The sequence below is a fragment of the Homalodisca vitripennis genome, chromosome 4 (genome assembly GCF_021130785.1).
Source record: "Homalodisca vitripennis isolate AUS2020 chromosome 4, UT_GWSS_2.1, whole genome shotgun sequence".
Taxonomy (NCBI): Eukaryota; Metazoa; Arthropoda; class Insecta; order Hemiptera; family Cicadellidae; genus Homalodisca; species Homalodisca vitripennis.
Window position 1 is genome coordinate 197874106 of NC_060210.1, and position 27445 is coordinate 197901550.

Below are 27445 nucleotides of genomic sequence, written 5' to 3' on the forward strand. Positions count from 1 at the left end.
TATTTAGACGTACAAATTGTTCATCAATAAGGTTTTTATTTCTGGTGTTTGTATATATGTTTCCCTACTTATTAAATTAAATTCTACATAATGGTCTTTATACCAACATAATGGTATTTTTGAGCGTTCAGAAGATAAGCGTTCTTGCAAGTTTCTTTGATATAATTGAACTTAGAAGCTGCACTGTTTATGTAGGCTGACATCAAAATCCAGTTGAATCATTGAAGCGTAAGGAACAAAATACATTCTCAAAACGAACTAGTGATTGGTAACTATGCAAGTAAGTCAGATAAAATCCGGAGTCCGGAAACTGCTCAGGTGTTTATCAGCAGAGATAAGATAAGGTAAAGAAGAGATATTTGTAATAGCCCTGGGTTTGAACTGCTTCTAAAATCTCGAGGAACATCACCAAGCGACATAAACTGATGTTTCAAAACGAAGTAAAAGACAAGGAGGTGAGATAATGAATGTTAATCGTTCGTACGCGTGGGGTCTGTACGGTGAAAGCGCGCCAGAGTCTTGAAATAAAGATCCTCGTCTAGGAAGTAAAACCCGTGCCAGCCCGGGTGGTATATTAGCATACGAACAAGGACATAGCGGTGTTTACCAGCGGTAATGTGCAGGGCTAGCGCTGTCCTCTGTGTTCTTGTTATTTTAGCGACGTTTATTTTTTCTGCTACTTTCATTAGCAATGCCTATTAACTAGAGGGGTTTCAAAATTTCACTTCTGTCTGTCTGTCCGCACGATATCTCGAATAAAAACCAATTTACGGTAATTTACTTTTTTTATTAAGCTTAATTTCTATATAGGCATCACACAGTTCAATGGTAGTGCATGACCCTCCAGTGAAAAGCCAACGGAGGCTAACTTTGCGCAGGATATAATTAAACACGGAATGAGACGTAGAATTCTTCGTTTTTGCTACCACTAAACAGCTGTTACAGTTCTTCTTAATGTCTGTCTGTCTATCTGTTTTCTGGAATTTATCTTGCGCAGTGTGCTCTAGTCGTGACATTTCATAAGGAATTTCAATTATAAGTAAGGAAAATCGAGTTTAATCTTGATGCGTGTGGTCTATGAGATTTGGCTGAATTGTGATGAAGGTTTATCGTTCTGGGGAAACGTGTACAGCAAATTACATTTATGGTCATACATTTATACCGATTTTTTTGTATAGCGGGGAAATCCTGTCAACAAAAATAGTCATAGAATTTGGATTGAAACTTTCGATAATTCTTTCATAAGCCCAACTTAGGAGGGGAAGTTCTGAGGGACAGCAGTTCGCTTGGGGAAGATTTACAGGCAAACCTTTACTACTTTTCGGTGATAGTTAGGTAAAGGTAGCTTTTAAAGACAATGAAGGCGAACCATATCCCATAAAATGTCGTTGAGATATAATGGACTTAGCCTCGAAACTTAGCGAAGCCAAGTTTCACTGTTACGCGACACATGGATTGGTATAATCGCACCCAAATCTAACCCAATACAGTCCGTAGATATGTGATTCTGAACACATGTTAACGTACGCAAGACGTCTACTTACCAAAATGACTTCTTGTGGAACATCTTTAAAAAAGCATCGGTCAAGTAGCACCATTATTTAAAAGGTAATCAATTTGGACAATGATGAAGAAATTGTGATCTTTGATAGTTGTGTGATATTGGACACTACATCCTACACTGCATATGAGTTTTCATCCACTAAACGGACATGACATAAACACGTGAATTTAAGGTTTAAAAGAGTTAAATTATTATTAATCACATATAAGGTTTGGGGTTTTCTTCAGGACACATTTTCTAATAGGCAATAAACTTACTAATAATTTTGGAAAAAATTCAAACGTTATTGTAATGATTGATATAAAGGGATTAAAGTATAAAGGAGTGGTCGATTAAGAAGTAGACAAAATTGTATGAATTAACATTTGTTTTAAAACACCGTTTTCTAAGAATGGTATTGCCCTTTAAACTACCAACATTCTACTGGGTATGACGCTGGATTACTACCTGAAAATGGGTTTTACATTTAAAAATAGATAGATTTCTAGAAAAACTCTACCTAAAACAAAAACCGCTACACTGTTTTTGTTTTTGAAGCATATGAGTAACGCTGATAATAATATCAAAGCGTGAGTCAGTAAAGACTAGTTAAACTCTGTTACCTTATCACCACTTAGAGAACGTCGCAGCTATTGGTAGATAGCACGGGCTTATCTGCAGTTGACATGGTCAACACATCGCAGTGGATTGTGCGTTGTTTATTCCTTATCTATTCTTAGTAAGCCAAGCAGCTGAGACGTATCAAGGTTAATTTACACCGCGTTATAATGGCAGAGTAACTTGTACAAAATTAGTTGAGGGATATCAACAAGGGATGAAATGCTACAACAGGATGTTCGTAATGTATCAAACTAGTAGAAACAAAAGACAGACATCCACATTTGTAACCTTGCAAATATAAATAGAAAAAAAAATCGCGATGCTACAGAGTATTAAAAGACCTAACAGTAACGAAAGAGTTATCTCACAGACGGACCTTTTTTACCTTTTGACATCAAAATCAATAGAGCTCCTTCATTTGATCTTCAAGGAACAAATTTTCCCATATTTTAAGTCGCTAAGACCATTCTATCAAGAGTTCTCAAGCAGAAGGGCAATTGATTTTGACTGGTTTTTTTTGACCATCAAAATCAATAGAAGCTCTTCATTTGATCTTCAAGGAACACAAATTTTCCATATTTTAAGTCGCTAAGACCTTTCTATCAAGAGTTCTCAAGCAGAAGGGTTAAGTGATTGACTGGTTTTTGACATCAAAATCAATAGAGGCGCTCTTCATTGATCTTCAAGGAACAAATTTTCCATATTTTAAGTCGCTAAGACCTTTCTATCAAGAGTTCTCAAGCAGAAGGGTAAGTGATTGACTGGTTTTTGACATCAAAATCCAAATAGAGCTCTTCATTGATCTTCAAGGAACAAATTTTCCATATTTTAAGTCGCTAAGACCTTTCTATCAAGAGTTCTCAAGCAGAAGGGTAAGTGATTGACTGACTGGTTTTTGACATCAAAATCCAATAGAGCTCTTCATTGATCTTCAAGGAACAAATTTTCCATATTTTAAGTCGCTAAGACCATTCTATCAAGAGTTCTCAAGCAGCAGAAGGGTAAGTTGATTTGACTGGTTTTTGACATCAAAAATCAATAGAGCTCTTCATTGATCTTCAAGGAACAAATTTTCCCAGCCCATATTTTAAAAGTCGTCTAAGACCATTTTATCAAGAGTTCTCAAGCAGAAGGGTAAGTGATTGACTAGTTTTTGTACATCAAAATCAATAGAGCTCTTCATTGATCTTCAAGGAACACATTTTCCATATTTTAAGTCGCTAAGAGACCTTTCTATCAAGAGTTCTCAAGCAGAAGGGTAAGTGATTGACTGGTTTTTGACATCAAAAATCAATAGAGCTCTTCATTGATCTTCAAGGAACAAATTTTGCATATTTTAAAAAGAAAGTCGCTAAAGACCATTCTATCAAGAGTTCTCAAGCAGATAGGGTAAGTGTTTGAACTGGTTTTTTTACATCAAAATGAATAGAGCTCTTCTTTAGACCATGAGGAGAACCTATACTAAGTTTAAGACGCTACTAAAATTTCTATCAGAAGAGTTCAGATCACTTTTAGGTGTTCCTACATTATTTTTGGGTTTATTTTGTTACTATGTATTATTTTCCAGTCCACATTGATACTTGATTGAGTTACTCATGAAAGAAACAATCGTGTCTTAAATAGTAACACCTGGTTAGACGAAATGGCAGAGTCTATTTCGAGTACGATTTTGCGTTCAATTAATTTCTACAGTAAATGTCACAGCGGTGCTCCAGTGGAGCAATTACAACAATGCAAAGTACCCAAAAGGAAATTCCATAATCATAGTGGACGATTTATTCGTATAAGTGGTCAATATTAGATGAATTAATAACAATGATGGCGGTTGGGAAAAATAAAATATCGATTCGGATTAATCAAATAGTTTAGCAATATTTTGGTTCTCTCTGATTCGAAAAATACGATTAGGTGTATTTTAGAGACAAAGTAACTTAAAAAATAAAATTAATGGGCAATTTCGTAAAAAACGTGAGGGTCAAATGAAGCGTTGATCCACTGAGGAGAGTTATCAGAAAGATAAGCGTTATCGCTGGACAAGTCTCTACATGCCGGCATCTGTAGAAAACCTTGAAGAAAAACCCAATATAGCCTACAGTGAAGAACTGCCATCTGTACTGGCACGACCTTGAGTTTCGTTGTGTTCGAATTATGGGAGAAATTGTAAATATCTTATTTTGGGTATATGGTATTGTTTCCTAATTATTACTACGCAAAGTAGCTCTGAACGTCTTACAGAAAATATCTACTTCCACGAGTAACTTTATCTTAGTAGATAAAACATCTGTTTTACTATTACAGCTGTAAGGACGATAGCTGACGTACCACAAGTGTTTTAATTATCACTGATACAGAAGTACCCAAGATAATTTTGTCACTTAAAACTACAGTCATCTGTGTGGGACCAACAGCTGTTGTAAAAGCCTGTACCAGCCCAAAATTATATATGTTTCTTTTGAAAGTGTTAAATGGCTAGAAATTTTGGAATATACTTTTGTCGAACCAGTAAACGGAACCAATGTAAATCAAATATGTAAAAAACTACCGTCCAAATAAATCCATTATTGAGTATTTTTCTAAATATTAAACAATATTTTCTTTTGAGAATAATTTGTGACCTGAATTCTTCATTACTGAGATTCAATTTGGATTTCGCTCTCGCAATGTCCCAATCATCGATTCGGTTCTTCATTCATGTAAATCCATTACAGCAATCAATAGAGAGGAGATGTTCACGTAATCTCTCTAAAGTGTGGAGTTAACGGCATTGATCATGCTCCTCCCTTACACAAATTTACATCACTGCGTGATGTGAAGTAGAGCATCTTTCATACCTTATTGGAAGGAAACCAAGGAGAGTATTAACTTTCATCTAGGAAATCAACGGCAATGGTAACTCAAGGCTCGATTTTTAGGAGCTGTATTAATTTTTATTTACGTCAGTCACTGACGTCATTAACTTCTAATAATGTTAAATGAAAGCGTCATCACTAAAAAAAAACCAAATTAGGTGCAGACTGTATTCAAGTGGCGAATTTCAGTTCTTTTATATTTTCTGACGGTGAAAACAACTACTATTTACATGCTTAACAGTCCGTTTTAGTTTATCAGTCAAAGAAAAAATTTACGATCTGAGAAAAAATATCCTTTGATATTTTAAACCTTTTAGATACCTTTCCATATCAGCTTCCACCAAAATTGGCGTAGCTGACGATATACTTTTTCCTTAAGATAAATTTCCTTAACGACTTAAAAAAACCCGTATCTGTGTGCTTATCGTGTAGACTATTTGGGTTATGTAAATATAATGTTATTTACAAAAGATAGTACATTAGAATATAAGCTTGAATGTATTTATTAAAATCACAGTGAGGGGAGACCTTAAGTGCATCACGGGAAAAAAGTTCAAGTCACCATCTGAGATGAGTCTGGGTAGTGGTCACGCATATATTCCTTTGGTCGATTTTATTCTGGCAGTAAAGTGACCATTTTCTTCCATGGTAAACAAATGGTAAATAATGATCAATTTTGAATTATCTCCTTCGTAAGATATTTTTGAGTGCATGTTTACAAATCATGTTTTTGTGTCATGTTTATTTATTTCATAAATTACAAAAGCAAACTAATGTTTAAACGGGAATAAATGAAAAGTAAAAACATGGGAACTCGGATTCATTCAACAATTTTTAAAATCAAAGCCATCCAAACTCCTATGACATAAAATTAAAGCAGTCGGTTGTTTTCCTGTAGAACAGGTGGCAATATTGTTGACATTGTAAAGTTACAATTAAGAAAAATCAAAGATAAATCGTAAACTACATTGAATTATCAAGTGTAGACGGATTTATTACATTTTTGGTTAATCCATGATGATGACAAAAATACTACTTTTTAAATCAATACAGAAGTTTAAATTATAAAAGTAACTTCTTGGCTGTGCTGTGTTTATTAAACACGCTAAATAAAATATTTCTCCATTTTACCTAAGGGTGGCAGGATCCATTTTTTAATAGTTTACAATTTAGGAGGTTTAGGCATATCAGTTCTTTTATCTGGTGCAAGCTTCGAAGATTGTGTATTTTGAGTACTGGTCCTGCCACCTAGTGACGAAGAGTTGAACTGTATCTACTGCTTGCGTTTTACAGAACGTTTCACAGGCGCGCAATTAGAGAGAAAAGAATCGCTGAAACATTTTAAAACCCGTAAAACTAGTTTCACTGATTTATTTAAAGTTATTATAGTCGTTCATGCTATAAACTAAAATATAGATATTTCCACGTAATCACAGTAAGGTATTAAGTCCGATTTTCACAGCAATATGAATTTAAAATAATTTAAAACTAAAAATGTAATTGTACATCAAGAACTTCAAATTCAGTAGTATACAATACATGGACTGGACCGTGTGAGAAAATTGTGATTCATTTTACTAATCTTTAAACTAGTAAAAATTACATATTTATTTTAAGATTTGGACCATTGGGTTTCAATCCCTAATGGTTTGTTCCTACATTTTTCAATACCATTGATTTTATAAAGTCCACAGAAGTATTATACAAGTAAAGTGGAAGAAAGTGTAATTTAGGATATACTTCTACTCGGAATCTTCTACGGATACTTTAGAGAAATCAAGAAATAGATGATTTGCATAACTTTTGCTGCTAACTACTTGTCTCTGACAGGAAATAACAGGATGTCGGACATTTGCCATCGTTATTGGGTACAAAAGGTGCCAATACAACGTTTCGAGGATTGGAATCTATCTTCTTTTGTCTGGTGGGAGAGGTATTAGTACATACAAAGATAAAGAGCAGAAGAAGAAAAAAAGAGGGGAAAGAAACGGGTTCAAACATACCCAAAGGCTGCTTAAGGTCTAGTCCAGGAGTTTGTCACTGCAGAGTAAGTCCAGAGCACAAGTCACGAGTACGAGAAAACACAATCACACGTCACACCTGCACGAATGAAAAGTGGGAATTTTATGGTTCGTCAACTCCTTATTAAATAACTATGACCTACCTTCTTACAATAATAATTGTTAACCTTACCAGTTGTACTCTTCTTAATTGCGCATTTATTATTTATTATTATTAACTCATTAGAAAAGGATTGATATATCCATTGGACTCATTGTTAACTGGACATCAATTAACGACGTTAAATATTTGGAAGAATTATTAATTTAGAATGTAATAAGAAGAGAGCTATTAAAGAATAAGAAAAGTTAATAAAAAAATCTCTCTGACATTATAATATTTTTGCACAGCTCGAGAGGGTCTACAGTGCGAACGGGGGGTAATAGTAACGAATCAGTAGTTTTCAGCAAACTTTTTTATTATTAATAAGTTACCTAACTCGACATTTACTTAGGATGGGTTGCACTGATTAGGACATTTATATTTGGTATTATCACTATAGCTATACTTTTACATTAGGTACCGATTTTAAAGAACAAAAAAATGTTAGACAATCTAGATTACCTTCGTTGTCAAAGTGGTTTAGCTACCAGTTATTTTTCATTGAAATATAATACAAAGCGATGTCGCGTGAGGAAGTCACGTTCTTTATACAGCATGGGAATAAATTAAGACAATTAAGACGAACATGGCTCCAGATTCTAGGAATAAAAGTCGGTCGAAAAACGATGTGCAAAGTTCATCTTGAGCATCTTTGTCCCATAGTTTTAACTTTTATTGGATCTCTTCAGACGAACATGGCTCCAGATTCTAGGAATAAAGTCGGTCCAAACGATGTGCAAAGTTCATTTTGAGCATCTTTTGTCCCATAGTTTTAACTTTTATTGGATCTCTTCAGACGAACATGGCTCCAGATTCTAGGAATAAAGTCTGTCGAAACGATTCGCAAAGTTCATTTTTGAGCATCTTCATCCCATACTTTTAACTTTTATTAGGATCTTTTCAGACGAACATGGCTCCAGATTCTAGGAATAAAGACTGTCGAAACGATGTGCGAAGTTTCATTTTGAGCATCTTTCGTCGCATACTTTTTAACTTTTATTAGATCTCTTCAGACGAACATGGTTCCAGATTCTGGGAATAAAGACTGTCGAAACGATGTGCAAAAAGTTCATTTGAGCATCTTCATCCCATACTTTTAACTTTTATTAGATCTCTTCAGACGAACATGGTTCCAGATTCTAGGAAAAAAGACTGTCGAAACGATGTGCAAAGTTCATTTGAGCATCTTCATCCCATACTTTTTAACTTTTTATTAGATCTCTTCAGACGAACATCGGTTCCAGATTCTGGGAATAAAGACTGTCGAAACGAATTGCAAAGTTCATTTTAGCATCTTCATCCCATACTTTTAACTTTTATTAGATCTCTTCAGACGATCATGGCTCCAGATTCAAGGAGTCAAGTGTGAGACAGCGTCAGTTACCAGACGCTGCACTAGAAGAAGAACTGTAAATTAATATTAGCATTGAATCAATCCTTCCCACCATAGCTAAGTTGTATGTAGGAAAGCTCGGTTGCTCCACCGTGCTTAGAGATCGTGTCTATCACATCGTAGTGCACTCGAGTATGTACCTGATGAAACAATGAAAATACTTCTTCACCTCCATTACACTGTATTCCGTAGTATAGGTGTCTCTGATGTTGAAAACTATTTACAGAATGTATTTAGAGCTTGTTCGTCAAGGACTTTTCATTGAGTCTCTTTGACGAACATGACTGCATATTCCAGGGGTCAAGTCTGTGACATCGTCAGTTCCCAGACGCTGCTTCCAGAAGATAGGTGAACTGGAACTTAACTCAACATTCACTTATTTGGATACATTATTTCAAATTCAGTCATCAGGCTATTAAAAACAGACATCAACGATAAAGAATCCGTATTTGTCATATTGATCGTAGATTCGTTACATTTCGTCCAATCACCATAGAGACACAATATTATATTCAATTACTTCTCTACTATATTTTATAGATTTAATGATTCTATACAAATATTGAATCCCTGAATCTATGATAGTTTTTATCAAGTAATTAGACAAAATATGGAGACATACTTGGTCATATTGTAGAGAAACATAATACGAAACTGTCCGAAAAGCCGGGAGTCTATGATAAAACAGCAATATTAATATTGATCTGATTGATCATTTTGGTTATTAAATGTTTTCCCTTGGGCGGACGGTAATAAGTTTACTTTTTCAAAATCCACTGATGCTCTCAGGTTCAGAAAGAAGATTCTTGCTTGTGACACCCCGTACTCAACGATTTTCACATTATAAACTTACAAAGGAAATACAAAAATTGTTGATCTTATGTCTAACAAGCTTTAACACTTTCGTGTGATAAACTATTAAAATTATCTATTATCATTATAAGTATCAACGTTTAAATAGACAACTTGTGAAATATAATGTACATTGTAAGCAGGTCACGTATGCGCGTGTGTAAGACGAAATATCCTTACATACACCGTAAGGATATGTAAGGATTTCTTCTTGCTAAAGCACTCTTAAGTGCACTAAAATGTACTCAATAGATAATCTTAGTGCAGTTATCACAGAAGTGTCTAAGAATTTTTGGATACATATCCCTGAATTCTGCCAGAGGCATGACGAAAAGACTATCATACGCTAAAACTCTGCATTATGATTCCATAACTAGCTCAATAATTTATCAATCTAGCAAACTGAAAAAGTTTTATGAATAAAAATTATGGATTTTATATTCGTGAAACTAAAAAAGTAGGAGTAGGGCATACCATACTGGTCGTGTAGCAAGTGATTCACTGCGGTTGCATGCAAATTTCAAATCTATAACTCATATCATTCTAGAAATATTCTGCAAGCAAATATACACACCTAAAAAACATTAATTAACACAAAATTACGCTCAGGAAAATTCCATGTTTGGACATGCACCATCACAGAACACTTTTTTGTCTATGTAGAAAGAAGTCTCATCCAAAAATGTATAGCCTTTGGATAAAACCTTCTCGGGGTATCTTGCCACATAATGCAATCACATTTTTCTTCATTAATTTAGGTTTCATAGCAGTATTCAAATACTAAAAGTTTCGGTAAGCTAGGTAGGGTACTCTAACGCAAGAGTGTGTTGAAATCAATTCTTGTTACCGTCTTTTAAAATTGTTTTTTTTACTGTATTATTTTTTCGTTTTATCCCATAAATAAAAATGTCACAAGTTCAAATTTTAAATGATTCTGCTCAGCCAAAATCCAATGGAGTGACATACACCATCATCGAATTCAGTGTTGCCTGTATAGAAATTATTTTTCATACGAAATTTCAAGTATTCTCCAGCCTCTAGATTGATTGGCTTCGCTAAAGCTCAGCCAATGAATCAGAGCAACGGTTGTGACCTAAAAGTGCTAAGCTTATGTCGATGAGTCCCTTACACTTCCTCACCGGCAGCACTCATCCGGAACCGATGGTTCAGCCTCGTCTTGCTTGAGCACAAAGGCGGGAGAATACGTGTGGAGGCTGTAGACACAGTTGTGTCGAGTTATGCCATAAACCATGAGTCAGACCTCACCTGCTTGTCTGACTCACGAGATGACTCACGGCAGACGGCTCGACCCCATGCCTGTACTCCTACACGTGTCTATTAGTCAAATTATATAACATACATTTCCTATCACTAAGAGGCGTATCCTTTCCCGCAAGAATAAAAAATGCAAACAGAGCAGAAGTTGGAATTTAGAAAGGATACCAGAAAGGGTGCCCGATATGACCAGCGTATCAGCTAGTAAGTAAGGATCCAAGATGGAATGTGGAAAAAATATATCAAGTCAGTCCAAGAACGTCGTCAGGAAGAGAGGTTTTTGGGGAAGGGGGTCGAGACAACAGATATTTTTTCCCATAGTGGACAGAGAGTAAGGCTCCATTTTGTTCCTTAAAAAGTTCTTAGCCCGTTTCTTTGTTGAGATCGATCTTTCAGCAGTACATATAAATATTACTGAATTATTTAAAAAATAATCATCGTTACTAGAATAGTAATTGAAAATTTGGGGGCTCCGGACCCCTTGGACCACCTCGCTAGCTACGTTCTTGAGTTAGGCCAAAAAATGGAAAAAAAACTAGCACGACCACTTGCCGATCTGAGATTTGGAGTTTCTAGACCATCTTTGATCTTAGTGACTTAGAAGTAATAGCGTCCCAAGTACTCAAAATGGCTTCAGGAATAAATGGCCATACTTTGTTGTGACAATTCGGTGAATTAAACAAGGTGCAGTGTTATAGTGTTATAAATACCAGCTCACATCCTGTGAGTCTTTTCCTAATTAATTGGGTTTTGAAAAGTAGGTCCTTGCTACCACTGTGCTGTATTGTTTTCCGTAGGATTGTACGAGAACTCATAAAAATACAATAATAATTAATAACGTTGGCAGATCATGAGGATGCTTCGACTCATAAGTGAACTGTACGCCGTGCTAGCCGGTAACTGGTAAAGTTAGCCGAGCATTCGCCAGTCCTGATTCTGAGGCGTCAACGTAAAGTCATCTTACTCGTCAATTTCCATAAAATATACTGCAAATCATAATGCAGGGAGTATTTTGGAATGAACTCAAAGATAATATCTTATTATTCATTTACTTATCTTAATCATAATACCTGAGCTCCTATAAAAAATGTGTAAATAATGATGAGTTCTTTTTCACTAAACTCCTTTACTCTTCTTCGTTTCCTTTTATGATGTGCTCAATAAAACAATATAAACTATTATTATATTTAATAAAAAGTCATCCGAAAATATAAACATCTAGTCATATTTACATGATAAAAATAAGTAAAATTTTAATTAAGTGACTAAAATGTAAAGCACCTAACCATATAATATTTGCATGATTCATTAAATAAAGTCTCCGTTAAGTTCTTAAGATATACAATCTTTTCAGAAATGAACTCATTTATTAGAACCTACGTGGAAAATTTGGTATATGTAGCTTTACGATTTCTAGAGATATTAATTTTTTATAAAAAATACAAATTAGTGGCTAGCGGCTAAAATACACATTTCTGGAACTATGTTTACAGGAAAAATTTGTTTGAATTAATAAGTACTCTCAGCCACAGGAGGTTTTTACAATCATTGTTTCTCGTGTTTGCCACTAGACAGTGTACAACCACAAAGTTTCAAGTGGAACAGATTTTAGCATTGGGATAAAGTGACACATAATCAAAGATGAGATATATACTTGAAAATAAAAAATTCTTTTCAAGACTGTGTTTTTTAATCCTTTTATAGATTAAATATAATTCCAATAGTACTTTTAAATATAGCAATACCAATAGCTTGAACAGATATTTTGTTTTATAGCAACTAAACCCTCATAAATGAACATCCTATACCAGATCAGGATAAAATCATCTGTAATGCAACGTAATGAGAAATGAATTGTTTGTAAAATTGTTTATTTTAAGTAATATATACATAACTTATGTGAAGCAAAAACGCTAAGAGTGATTGTACTGATTATTTTGCCCGTATGAGTAAAATATTTCAAGTCTACATGCAATTAACAGTTTTGAATAGCTTAAGTTACGATAGCGTATTAATGCGTATTATTTTTGTCTATAATTTTTCTGTATTCTTTTTAAACCTGTTAAGTACAATAGAAAAATGTAATATGCAACTGAAATGGCTCTTTTATTATTTTTATTTTACACGTCAAGATTTTTATTACTTAGTTCTAACTATAATTTTCTAAATATGGTACAAATGGCATTTACCTTAATTGTTAATCATTTTCGTTGTCATACATTATAGACTTTATACAGGTTTTTATTTCTTTGTTTTTTTTTATCGCAGTAAACTTCAAAAATAAATAGGCCTACATTAGATTTTTATTTTATTCAACAAATATGTCAGGTTTTAATGTAGAAAATAATGTAAATAATTTGGAATATTTTTTCAACAATGTAAATAATGGGAGTAGCTTAAACTTAATTTATGCCAACATCAGGAGCTTGACAAAAAATTTTAATTCATTTCTTTTAGAATTCCATCAAATAGGTAGTAAAATCAGCTTTATTGTTTTCAGCGAAATATGGATAAAAAGTGAGGAGGTAAATTTATATAGTATACCGGGATATAAAGTGTTTCATTATTGTAATGAAACTTACAGAGCAGGCGGTGTAATGTGTTATGTTGCAGAAGAGATAAACACAGTTCAATTAAAATTAGAATTCCAAACAGCAGATTCATTATTAATTAAACTGATTTTTCAAAATTCGTTTTTTAAACCTCCTCTGTTTATATAGATTACAAAGTTTTCAGGAACATGACTTTATTAACGAGCTTTCTGTGAAATTACCTCAATTATACCACAATACAGTCATCATAGGTGACTTAAATATTAACATACTCTCTGATAAACAAAACCCACAAATCTATTTAACTCTTTTGCACAGCTATGGTTTTACTCAGTTTGTATATAAGCCAACGCGTATTACAGAAGACTCGCGAACGTGCATAGACCATATCTTTATCAGACACAAATTCGTAAACCAATTTAAGAGCGAGGTTTTTGATATTAACCTCACAGATCACTGCGTTTTAGGTTTAAGAATAGAATTTTTAACTAATCGAGAAATAAACCAATTAAATAGTAGTATTCAGGAACCACATTTTTCAAAAATTAATTATGTTTTACTAAAAACTAAGTTACAAGCTCTTGATTGGAGCAGTTGTATTGAATCGAGCGATGTTAACATCTGTTTTGATAGATTTCACGAACTGTTTATCTGATATTGTTGATAGTTGTAAGTTTAATGTAAGTATAAAAATTGGTTAAGTAAATCGATTTTCTCGTAATCCTTGGATTACTGCAAAAACTGTTAAACAAATTTAAAAGGAGAAAAAAGCTTTATAAAATTTCCAAACAGAGACCTTATGACAACAAGTACTTAGACTACTATAAAAAATACTCGGAAAATGTATCAAATGAAATTGACTCAGCAAAAAATCAATATTTTTCTAAATTAATTGAAAATTGTCAAGGAGATATTTCTCTTCAATGGAGAGTAATAAATAGGATAAGTGGTGGAGAAGTGAAGAGCTGTTTTGATAAGCTGGAATTAGATAATGGGGAAATTATAACGGACCATTAAGTGTAGCAGAAACAATAAACAATTACCTAATCGCGGCACAATCGGGCTCTTGCGATAAAGGCCGGTCTCTACCGTTATCATTACCGCAAAGGCCAGTTTCGCTTTTCATTCATCCAACAACTGAAGATGAAGTTATTTCCATTATTAATGGTTTGAAAAATAAAAAATCTTCTGGTTTTGATGGCTTCAATGTTGTTTTAATAAAAACTATAGTAAATGAAATTTCTTCCGTTTTGACTTACATAATTAATTTAAGTTTTACAAACGGAATTTTTCCTGAAAAATTGAAGTCAAATATAATAGTGCCAATTTTAAAAAAAGGGTTATCAGTTAAATTTGATAATCTAAGACCAATAAGCCTTCTATCAATATTCTCAAAAATTATTGAAAAACTCATGAAATTACGCATAATACAGTTTTTTTAGATAGATTGAATTTTTTAGTGATAACCAATATGGATTTAGGAAAGGAAGATCTACCGAAGAACGCTTTGTTAAATAGCTCAAATCTGATTTATAAAAGTTTCAACAGTAAAAATAAAACATCTGGTCTTTTTTATTGATTTTTAAAAGGGCATTTGACCTAGTCAATCATGAAATACTTTTAGATAAATTACATGCAGTTGGTATAAGAGGAGTAGCACAAGACTGGTTTCGAAGTTTTCTCACAAATCGTAAGCAAAGAGTAAAAGTATGTGGTGCTCTGAGTTTTCCCCTGACTGTCTCAGCAGGGGTCCCCCAGGGTTCCGTTTTGTCTGCTACCCTTTTCATAATTTTTTATTAACGATTTGTTAGAGGATGAGTTTCACGGAAAGCCAAGCGTTTTTGCTGACGATTTTGCCATGTTTTATTTCTGAAAAGAACCCTCAACAAATTTGGAACAACATGATGGACGATATACGAGTTTTGAGAAAGTGGTGTGATGAAAACAAAATGGAAATTAATGTAAATAAAACAAAATTTATGAATTTTGATTTTGTTGGTTTCAGTTTTAACGAATTAGTTAAAATATCACGAGCAAAAACTGTACTGGAAATTTTTGTAATTGTTTGACTATTGGAAAGGTGGATCAATTTAAGTATCTGGGTGTTTTTTTCGATGAAAAGTTATCTTGGGATAAGCATATATTGTTTTTACAAAATAAATTAAAATCTTGTATCAGAAAATTTTATTTTTTTAAAAAATTGTTGTGACGAAAAGTTATTAAGAATCTTATATTACGCCTTAATACAATCCAGGTTGCAATACGCAATTCAATGTTGGGGCGGGACTTTTAAATACCACGTAGAAAAATTGCGAGTTGTACAAAATAATTTTATTCGAATCATATTAGGAAAATCTATTAGAGAAAGTTCCTATCCTCTTTATTGTCATTTGAAAAATTCTCCCTATACAGCACCTTTTTGTATATAAGGTACTAAGAGTATTTTATATTAGATGTGGTAATACTGGAACTTTTGAATTAGTTTATAGTGCTAGACGTAATTTTCAGAAACATCTTTCGAGCACCTAAAGTCAACAGATCTTCATTTAGGCAATCCTTTAATTATCTTGGTCCAAAGTACTTTAACAAATTACCGCTTGAAATAAAATTATGTAACTCATTTAATAGTTTTGATAAATCTGTTAAATGGTGGTTGTTCTCGTTGGAGGATTCTAATTTCTTAAACAGTATATTAATTTAGTATCTTTTTGTTTGTAATTTTTCTTTTGTATATAGCCTAAACCTATAATAATGTAAAACACCATTAATAAAAAAAAACAAATTATTTTTGGTTTGTATAATAGCAAAATTATTACGTTTTTATTTATAGATTTGTATATATTTATGTACAGGGATATGTTTATGTATGTATGTGGAAAGATTTTCCAATATTTAAAAGGAAACTTTTTTGTTCTTTGTTTTGGTGACTTATATCTTTAAAGGTGTATTTTATTTAGTTAAAGCTACACAGAAGATGGCAGTTAAAGTGAATGGGACTGGACTCTGTTTGTTTATTTATATATTATATTTTTAGTTGCGCTGCCACATAACTGGAAATCGTGGCAGTGTAATTCCGAGGTTTTGTAATGTTATTTAATTGTTTAGTTATTATGGAATAAATCATTATTCTCATTATTCTCATTAATTTTGTGATTTTATAAAGTCTATATTATCTCACTAGAGCTGTAGATCTACATCTACGGAAAGTTGCAGATCTTTAGCTCTCTGACTGATTCTGAAATTGTTAAGATAAGTTTTATCCGCATAAAATTTACCACTAGGTCATTTCCAGTGCACCATAAAAACATAACGTTTAATTCAATAAATCCATTCAATTCCAGGTAAAATTTATTAGGAGAGGTGAAAGGTTGGATTTTAAAGAATAATATTTATAGCCTGTAACATTGTTGATAAAAATTAAGAATAATATCGGTCTCCAGACTGAACCTTGTGGAACCACCATTCAAATACACTTCCGAATGTTGTTTTCTCAGGTAGTCAAGCTGGGCAGCAAAATATGATTTAAGCGTTTGTTTTCAGAAATGTAGTCTATTAATTCCTCTCCAATTTTAATATTAGATATCAATGGCCTATGACATTAAAACTCCATACTGAGATCAATAATCAGGCCTAATGTTTGATTTCTTTGATCAAGAGCTTCGAGTATTTTGTTGATGATATGATACGTAGCATTCACTTTACTTTTCTACTCTAGGAATCCAAACTGTCTATGAGATTAACAGTTACATGTAGTAAAAACAAACAGTATGACACACACGTACATTCATTCCATTATGCTTAACACTGCTTGTGAATTCTGATTTATTTTAAGTCAATACCAAATAATTAACCCAGCGACTTTTCATGAACTCGCCAACTAAGAAAAACGCATTTGTCACCAGACGGGGCTTCAATAGAGCCCAAAGGCGAATTGGCGTTTAAATTTGTTTCATGCATTCAGAGAGTTTAACACTACTGAAAAGGTAAATTGCACATGTTACCATCCTATGGTGTTCTATTTGGAATCTGGGCCATGTACGAAAGTACATTTTGATCATCTGTACATAACTACCTCTAGCATATAGACGTAGAGTAAAGTCAGAAGTTTTATTTCTTTGAATACATTCATACATGACTCTCTAAAATTTAGTTTAAGCATTACTCGAAATACCTTTTTTTGAATCTAAACATCCTTTCCTGTGTATACATTCTCCAGAGTCTGACACCATACTACATATGTGAGTAAGCCATTTTCAAGATATCAAGGGAGAAATACTGTGCTAAATTACGTAAAATATATATGTATGAGGAAACTCTAACACAGACATGTCAATAGAACCACAATACACGAGCGTTCCAAAAAATTCTGGATTCTGTTTCCTCTAAGAGCGTATCGCCCATAAACACAAATGGTTTTATTTCTTGTCCACGTTGTCTAAGACTAAATTTAATGAAAAAGGACTTGGAATTCCTTGATTTTAAGTTTTAATTCAGAAAAGTGCTGCCTACATGAATTTCGTTCGACAAACTATTTGATTTCTAAATTCTGAGTTGTTTTATCTGAAAGGCGTATGTATGATCAGCATACTGAATAATTACTCAGACCGATGAATTCAATTTGTTCTTAAACTGGTCCACGAATCGATTCCTGAGGGGCCTCATTAGGCATTCTATTTTTCATGGCAGCGTAAAACTCACTTAAATACGACAAAACTCGCTTGTGCAACAAACTAGGTCTCATGATGCACAATGTGAGAGGTTGAGGAAAATGCTACGCTCTCTTTTTGAAAACATAGTAAGTAAAAAAATTGGTCTCTAATTATCTTAAACTTGCATTACCTTTTTTGCACAGCGGCTTAATAGCATGCTCCATAAAAGATGGAAACGTACCAAACCCAAGCGACAGATTTAGAAAATAGACGGATAGATCAAAGGAATTTCACTGCCGGAAAAAAAGAATGATGCGCCAAACACATGTTCATGTGATTCAACGCCAATCAGTGATAAATAAGATTCTACATGAAGTTACTCACAGTGCCACCAACATAACACTTAAACATACGAGTATTTGCCTTTAGAGGGTGACTAGACGCAAATTCTTAAAAGGAGGACTTTTTGGTTTGAAAAGAGAGGACATTAAAGCAAAAAGGAGGACAGTTGTAAATATTCTTATAATCTTTGCGAAAAAAATTATTTAGCCTATACATTATTGAAAAAAAAACAAATTAATGCTATATTTGAGCATATTATGATGCAAATAAAAACACTCGAATAGGATTTGTTTCGGCATATTAATCAAAAAATTAAATATTTTAAAAGAATATATTGATGGATAAAAGAATTTTTTGAGGCTACTATTTTGTATGCCGCATAAGATTGAATAAAATAAATTTTGTAAAATACTTGCATTGATTCACTACACTATTCACAGCTATACTCGCAGACATATATCAGACTTTATCACTATAACAGAAAATTATATAACGTATTATAATAAAAACTTATCATTCATAACACATAAATAGGTAAAATCAAGAGGTAGTAGCGCCAGTGCAGCTGAGCGGACAGAAACAACAGTGAGTCAGTGACACTATTATAGACAACACTCAACATACAACTGAATCTAACAGCAGTTCACATGTCATGGCATTACGTGTGCACTGCAGTAACTTGTCATAGTCTATCTTCGAGATTTCGGAAATTAAAAGAACTTTTTATCTACACATTCACAAATCTTCATACTCACAATTTATAAAGTCATTCAAGACACTCGAATTGACCTCAGATCCAGAACTCTCAAATATCCCAGCGGCTAATTCCATGAAAGAGGTGATTTCCAGTTGTTTTAAAACTAAGAGTCGTGTCATTAGCATATTGAACCAGTTTTCCATGCTGGATAACTGAATTCAATCCGCCGACATAAATAAAAAAACAGGAGAGGCTCGAGGATAGAACCATGAGGAACACCGTGAGCTATTTTAACTCCTCATTCATTATCAATTAATTATTTAACTACCTCATTACAAGATGGATAAACAATCTTTCCATGTAATTCTTGATAGATTTTCTTTGAGTTCAGGAAAGAAGGGAAATCGCGAATGAGCCCCTCCTTAGGGAGATGCGTACCTTCTTACGGATAGCGAGTTAGAATCGAGCCTGTGTTTACAAGAAGGTGTAGAGTCGATTAACGTAGGAGGGAACACGTTCACCTCACCTGCTACATACATCAGGTCAGAGTTTCCCGCCAAACCGACTTATGACTCACACTGCAACTAAAGAGGGGCGGCGGGGAACCATTGAGACAGCCGCCGCCGCCGGGGCGGAGCCCTGATGACTCACAAGTGCACACGTGCCGACACAGGAAGTCTTAGTCCACTTGTCTAGCCCCTATACACAATTTGCACCTGCATATTTGTGTATCGAGACACACAGCTAGTGTATAATTGAAGAAAACAACGGGGGCATCAACCCAGTTGTTACGGAACTTCCTAATCAGTTGTAACATGTTAGTAAATAAACTATTTCGCTATTCGTACAGACACAGTTGAAAGTCTGTATCAACTTGCCTACATGTATCACCTTAGTAATCTACTCTTAGGATGAAGATTCTACCAGCAATTATGCATGCAATCATGTTACTATTTTAAATTTGGGATAGCATCAAAGTTGCAATTGAAGGGCTCAGGGGAAGAAGGGGGCAAGTCAATTTTTTTTTTTTTAGTTTGCTATAACCAGCGGATAGGTCAGATAAGTAGCTACCTCGTGTTAAAATTATACAGGAGAAGAAAGATGCTAGTTAGTTTAAAATCGTATTTAAAAAATATCCATACAGGTTATAAAGGAGGTAAGTCTGAGCGCTTCAGGCTAAGAAGGGGCAAGTCAGCTGGCGAAGTAAACAGGAAATCGTCTGCAGGCCTTTTCGTATCTGTAATATTGATTGTTCTCCAGTATTGATCCGTCAGTGTAGTTGATTTTGAGATTATGTTTTAATGTGTTCTGCTGTTGTAATAGTGTTCTTTGCAGTTTTAAAATCTTTTGTGGTGAATAATGGAGAGTGAAAGTGAGTATGAAGAGCATAGTGCAGTGAATGAAGTGAAAAAATACGAAGAAGAGAAAACAATTTGGACGTTTAAGTGATGCGAATAAGAAGTTGAACCTTCAGAGCCATACTCCAGGGCCTGATTGCCAATGTAAACATCTCAAATGCTTTGAAAATGTCCCCACAAACATTGCCGGAAAAGTATTTTGTTGAATTTTTAATTTAATGAATTCTGTTGACGAACAAAATACTTATCTTTGTGGGCTTATTTCTGTGCAACAAATACAAAACAGGCGCCCTCGTTTAGCTGAAGATGAAGCTAATTTTCGTGATGCAACCTATTCTTACAGAGTCAGATTTTTGTGTGATGAAACAGTAAAGGAAGTACAGGTTTGCCAGCAAGCATTTCGTTCAATTCACGGAATTGGAAAGAAAAAACTACAAATCCTCCAAAGAGGTCTTAAAAAAGAAGGTAAGGCACCCCCGAGACGGTCGAGGTAAGCACAATGTAAGGCCTAATAAACTTTCAGAAGAAGCCAAAACAGCTATAGTAGAACATATAGGGTCTTTCAAGGGCAGAAAAGGCCACTACAACCTGTCACAGTCCAACAAAATATATTTACCAGAAGAATTAAAACATAAAAAAAATGTTTGATATGTTCTGTATTAAGCATGAAAATATAAAAGTGTCCTATGAAACATACCGTACAATTTTCTCCACAGAATTTAATATATCATTTGGCTATCCCCGCATGGACACTTGTGGCACATGCGATGAGTACATTGCAAAATCAAAAATCTTAGAAGCAGAAAAATTACATTTAAATGTAAATACAGACACCGATCAAGATAGAGCAAAAGGATACTGAACTAAAACGCTTGCGTATTGAAGAACACAGTTCATAAGAAAAAAGCTGAAAGGTTCTATGAACGAAAAAGGATTGCAAAGCTCATTAGCAGAAAAAAATGAAGACCTTGAGGCAATTTGCTTTGATTTCCAGAAAAATCTGCCAGTCCCCAACTTGTCGACAAATGATGTGTACTATAGACGCCAGCTGTCAGTTTATACCTTTAACATTCACATTTTTATCCACTGGAACCAGCGTTTTTTTATACGTATCCACAGACTGTTTGGTAGCAAAGGCAGTGACGAGGTTTGCTCCATGATTCACGATTTTGTATATAACTTTCTAGATCCCAATGTTAGACGACTGCGCATTTTTTTGCGATTCATGTGGAGGGCAAAACAAGAACTGGAATGTTTTTAGATTCCTTCACCAACTGGTACATGAGCAACACAGATTTGATGAAATCATTGTTTGTTTCCCCATAAGAGGTCACTCCTACATGGAGACAGATAAGAATATGGGAGTTATTAAGCAAAAAGACTAGAGTCGAGCTACCAAGCCAATGGGCAGATGTGTTCAGGCAAGCCAGGGTTAAGCCTCGACCCTTTGACGTTGTAGAAGTAAAGCAATCAATGTTTCGGAACTGGTCTGGACTTCTCAATAGCATGTATGTTAACAAGTGCCCCTTCAAATCCAGGCCAATAAGAGAACTTAAGATAACTGGAACTCATCCTCGTTTCACCTTTCATCGAAGCTCCTACAGTGGGCATTTTGATTCTGCAGTGGTTTGTAACCGACAAGTGAAAAAACGAAGGAACTTGGCAGACAACGAATTCATTCTTCCAGATTATCTATATGAAGGTAGGTCTTATAACGTTATTAATTTAAGAAGCTTAGTATTAGAATAAGTGTTTGAGTGAAGGCTCTAATGTTATCGTGCTTTAAATCAACAAAACGACAATAATATTCTATTTAACACAGTATTATTTTTATTTTTTTATGAACTGTATTTTTCTATGTTTCTTGTAATAAGAAATTATAAAGAGTAGGATATGGAGAGGGAGGGGATAATTTAGAAAACCATTCTGAACCACTCATTTGATTTTTCAATGTAAAGGGTTAGTGTTAAATTAAAAATTGTATAAAATAAAAAATAATGTAATTTAATTGTATTCATTTATATAAATTGAATTGTAATTAATTTACATCTCTACATTACAGTTTTTGTTACATTTATAGATTTGATACCGATACCCAAGGCAAAGTATGAAGATGTGAAGCACTTGTCCAGGTTCTGCGAAAGAGAAGCTAGAGAGTACTTAGAAAACTTGCCATACAAGTAGAGAAGCTGAGAAAGTTTGCAGAATGTCATGAATATTTAGTTTGTAATAGTTTTTTAACAATTAAAACAGGTGTTAACAAAAAATCACTTTGTGTAGTAGATGACTTAACTCTTTTTTTTTCCCTGGACATCCATTTATTTTTTCTATGACTTACCCCCTTTATAACGTGTAAATATGGAGTTTATAAACAATTTATGTTATTTTTAAAAAAAATCAAGGAAGGTAAGACAATCTAACCTATAAAATTTTGTAGATTTAAGATAAAACTGTATAAAGAATCTAAAAAAATTAAGAAAACTCAAATTTATATAGAGATTTCGATCTTAAAACTTAAAAATCAGTTTCCTGTAAAATCTACAAAAGCTGACTTGCCCCCTTCTTCCCTGAGCCCTTCAATTGTAACCCGACTAAAATTGGTGGGAAATATTTCATGAAATGTTATCCATAAATATTAGTATAATGAAAATTCAACTTAAACCCCTTTTAAATGCTATTATTGCCATACACGTGTTTCGGTATTCAACCATCATCAGTGTACATTCACCTCTAAATAATTTTCTTTACATTTTTTTATTCTCTTTTAAGCCTCAGCTCTTAGGCTATGGTGGCTTGTATATGGGTTACTGTAGATATTATTCCTATCAGGATTGGACCACCCGGGATTTGAACCCATGGTCTCTCAGTTAGAGAGCCGTGACTGTATCCACTAGTCTACGGAGGAGGACTTTCTAAATAAATAATAAACAATTAAATACACACATTTGGACCATTTAAATATATGTTAAATTTAAATGTAATTTTTATTAGTAATCTATATTTAATATTTTAATTTTTTTAAATCGGATTTGTCTTATTTTTCAGATTACTATTTAAAATTTTACGAGGATCTTTATTATAATTTGGATAGATATATAATTCTTCTTTTGTGTGGAGTTAATAAAATATCTCCCAATTAACTCTTCGATCATCCTATCGTGTCTACACGTCATCCAAAGGACACGTCATACGTCGCATCCTATTGGATATCACCATCTGAGGAATCGGATCCATCATCTTCCGAATACGAGTAGCTCTCCCACATCGTCAGTATCCTTGAGCTCGTTATTTGCAAATATTGTCTTTCATCGATTATTCAAAATTTAATAATTATTAGATTTCTTTCCATTTTCAAAATGAAATACTACTTCTTCAGTATAAATTTCCCAAATGATTCTGATACTGAAGTAATACCTCGTTTCATTTTGTTCTACATTTGTAAATTTCTCCGAGTTTTATTAACCTGTATCAATTTTATGTAAATAAATTATTTACTTGAATTATTTTTTTTTTCCATGTGTTAAACCAAATATAAGTTTCTATTAATAAATGTCACAGTTTTGTTTCAAACACGTTATTGTTTCTTTTTTCCTTCGAAAAAATTAAAATAGGTAACAACGTCACCGTTGTTGGGCTGAGCGCCAGCGAAGCCACTCAGTGGACCGACTTCTGGTTTTCTGTCTTTCTTTCATCAGGATAACTCTAGAACAAATTGAGCCATAGATTTAAAAATTGTACATGAAAATTAACTACTACATAAGCAAGAAGATCTAGTTAAAATCAAAGCCCATATCGAGTATTCCTCCAAAGAGCGAGGGTCCAAGGGTTAGGGATCGTACTGGCATGATTACAAGGCAATTTTTAGTCCTTTCTGGCGGTAGGTGAAGGCAGATTTCGGACAATTCAATGAACCGTATTACCTAAAGATGCCACCAAGAAACCCCCTATTCCTCGAAACTCAGTTCAGCTTGTTACACAACACATGGTCTGGTGTACCCCTACATTTTTCTTGTTGGAACGTCAATCCTAACTAATTTCAATTTATAAATTGAAATCTTAAAAAGAGGATGTCTAATCTTATTAGATGACATTCGGGCTAGAAAGCCCTTTGTAACACAACCTAAGGACGGCATGGAGGTGACGATCAATGGGCGGGCAGGTGGGCTGCTTGCAAGTTTGAACTTGATCGTTCAGCGGTCACCCATGCAAAAAGTGGCGGTCACGCTCTACATTGCTTGACTCGATTATCTCGCGGTAACCGCTGTAACCACTGTGGAATTGGCACAAGAGTGTGTAACAAATCTTCACATACTTTGCACACACAAAATACAATGTCAAAATACTGTCATTCTTTAAACAAAATTGGCAGAGTTTAAAATCTTTTAATATATCTATAACGTACAAGTATTTAACTGACCTCACTAACAGGAAGATGAATTGGAGCTGAACTCAACATTCATATTGAATCAACCCTTCCCACCATAGCTACGTAATGTGTAGAAAACTCGGTTGCTTCACCGTGCTTTGGGATCGTGTCTCATCGTAGTGCACGCAATTGTGCACCTGATGAGACAATGAAAATACCTTTCCACCTAGATTACACTATATTTTGTAGTTTATGTATCTCTGATGTCTATACAACGCGAAACGTTCTTTTGTGCTTCTTCGTTTTGGATGCCTTCAGACGAACATGACTCCAGATTCCAGGAGTCAAGTCTGTGACAGCGTCAGATTTTAGACGCTGCTCTAAGAGGAAGGTGAACTGGAGCTAATCAGAACACTTATAAATGTCCTTCTAGTAGAGTCACGGGGTTCCTATTATTTGAACAAATACTGAATCTGTTAGCAAAACCAGGAACTTAGTAAAAGAAGGATTTTTATTTACTTTTTAACTTTTCCATTTTAAGCCTCTTAAACAAATTTAATAAATATCCACACAAAGATTTAGATAATTATATTTCATCAAAATTGTATTACTAATACAATTTTCATAATTTGCTCATTTTGGTATTAATCCTAACCCAGAAATTAGGCTATCAATGAATTGATATTATCAGATACTGAATGCTTCGCAAAATACTACTTTCATACAACATTTTGGACTTCTTGCTAGACAAAGCTAAACAATCTTTTCTTGCTTTCTTTCTCACTAACAAAGATTAAATTTTAGTATGGCCAGGCAATTGCTAAACGCACTGGATACAGAGGTTATAGGATCCTCCCCTCCTCCACTCTTAGAAGGAGGCCAGTTGCGGGAAGGTACGCGCAAGGTGCTCGACCAAGAACATGGGGGCTCTCCAATTAACAGGAGGCGTCCACTACATTACTTCGCAATTAAGTGAAATGTGTCACGCTTGTGTCACCTGCCTCTGGAGTGGAGGTCATAGACCACCTCAAGCTGCAGTAGTGCCCACTTCATTCAATGACAGCCGTTCAGCCGTTCAGAATGGCGATAATTGTACTGCACACAGGAGAGGAATGCAAATTGCAGGACAGGACACCACTTGGGGACCTGTCGAAACACGCTTCGTCATCCTTCATAACTTTGTAATGCCTTGGTGAACAATAAACTGTTCTGCGTGGAATGCAGAGGACGCATGTAGTGTCGATTGTAAATGAAGATAAAAGTTGGAGCTAGCTATGAGATTATTTTATTTTCGTCATGTAAGACAACTGTGGGTAAAATCTTATTGTTTCTATAGTATTACCAAAACCCAGCAGAGATCACTTCTGGCTGGTTTATGCCTTCCAGTTGAACCTAACACTGGGCACAGCAAAAACCGATGTGTCACTTAAATCTGGGCAACCCTATGATGTCCAGGAGCGGCACACCACTAACCTCAAATGTCGAGATTCTGGGGTGCAAGGGCAGTTCGATAGGTCTAGTCTACTGCGGGAGATGACTGTTGGAGTTGGGGTTCGTTCCTTAAGTGTCAGAGGTTCTTGCTAGCCTCAACAAGGGTGTGCCACCCCCAGCCTGCTTTGACTGGAGAAGCTGGTTCAGAGCTGGCCTCCCCTTCTTCCGGGGGGACATGCGTTTGGGATTAGTGCACTAATTCTTCCTCATGGATCTCGATTGGAGGCGGCCCCTACTCCCTAACCTTATCCATCCTGAATATCCTGTCACTCCTGAAGCAGCGCTAAGGTTCTTACATGGCTAAGTGCAATTTATAAGCTTTTTGTCCTAAGACAAAAACAATAATATTACCAAATATGAATTACGGCTGGGATCCAGGAAGTCTCACACTCACACACGCACACCCAACACACACAAGTGCAAGTGATTGGGACCATCTACATTTCCGTTTTGCTAGACACCTAGTGTGCTTTCGCAAGTGAATCCAGATTTTTGTATTTGAAATTAAGCTTACTGAATGTTGCACTGTCTTAAGAATGACCCGGTTATTGGCATCATGATGACCACCAGAGCTGAATTATTCATTTCATCCTCCAGAATCTTTTCTATGCTCTATTTCCTGCATTGCAAACCGTATTCATCTTCATAGATTCCTGACATTTTTCTATTCCATCCACCATGTTCCTTGTAATATCAAACTCTATAATCTAACATTATACCAAAAATATTCTGCAAGATGGACCACTAGAGTTGAGTTAGGCATTTCATCCTCCAGCGCCCTTTCTATGCTCTATTTCCTGCATTCCAACCGTACTTATCTTCATACATTCCTCACGTCTTTCTATCTTTGTACTCCATCCACCATGTTCCTTTTAATGTCAAACTATAAGTTAACAATATACCAATAATATTCTGCAAGATGACTATGATGACCAACAGAGCAGAATTAGGCATTTCATCCTCCAGCGTCCTTTCTGTGCTCTATTTCCTGCATTCCAGCCATACGTATCTTTATACATTCCTGTCATCTTTCTACACACCTTTTAATGCCAAACTCTATAAGCTTTATATTTTGCATGAAACTGCATTTCTGCAAGAATAAGAACTAGAATGCGTTTTTTCATATATTTTTTTGTATAGTTGTATGTATGTCTATCTGTCCAGAGAGCATCTATAGAATAAAATGAGCTAGCCTATATGTTTGAAAATTTGCACGCAATCTCAGTGAAGCCTGTTATAACACATCATGAGGCGTACTCCTACGTTTTACATTACAGTAGGCCTAATGTTGCTC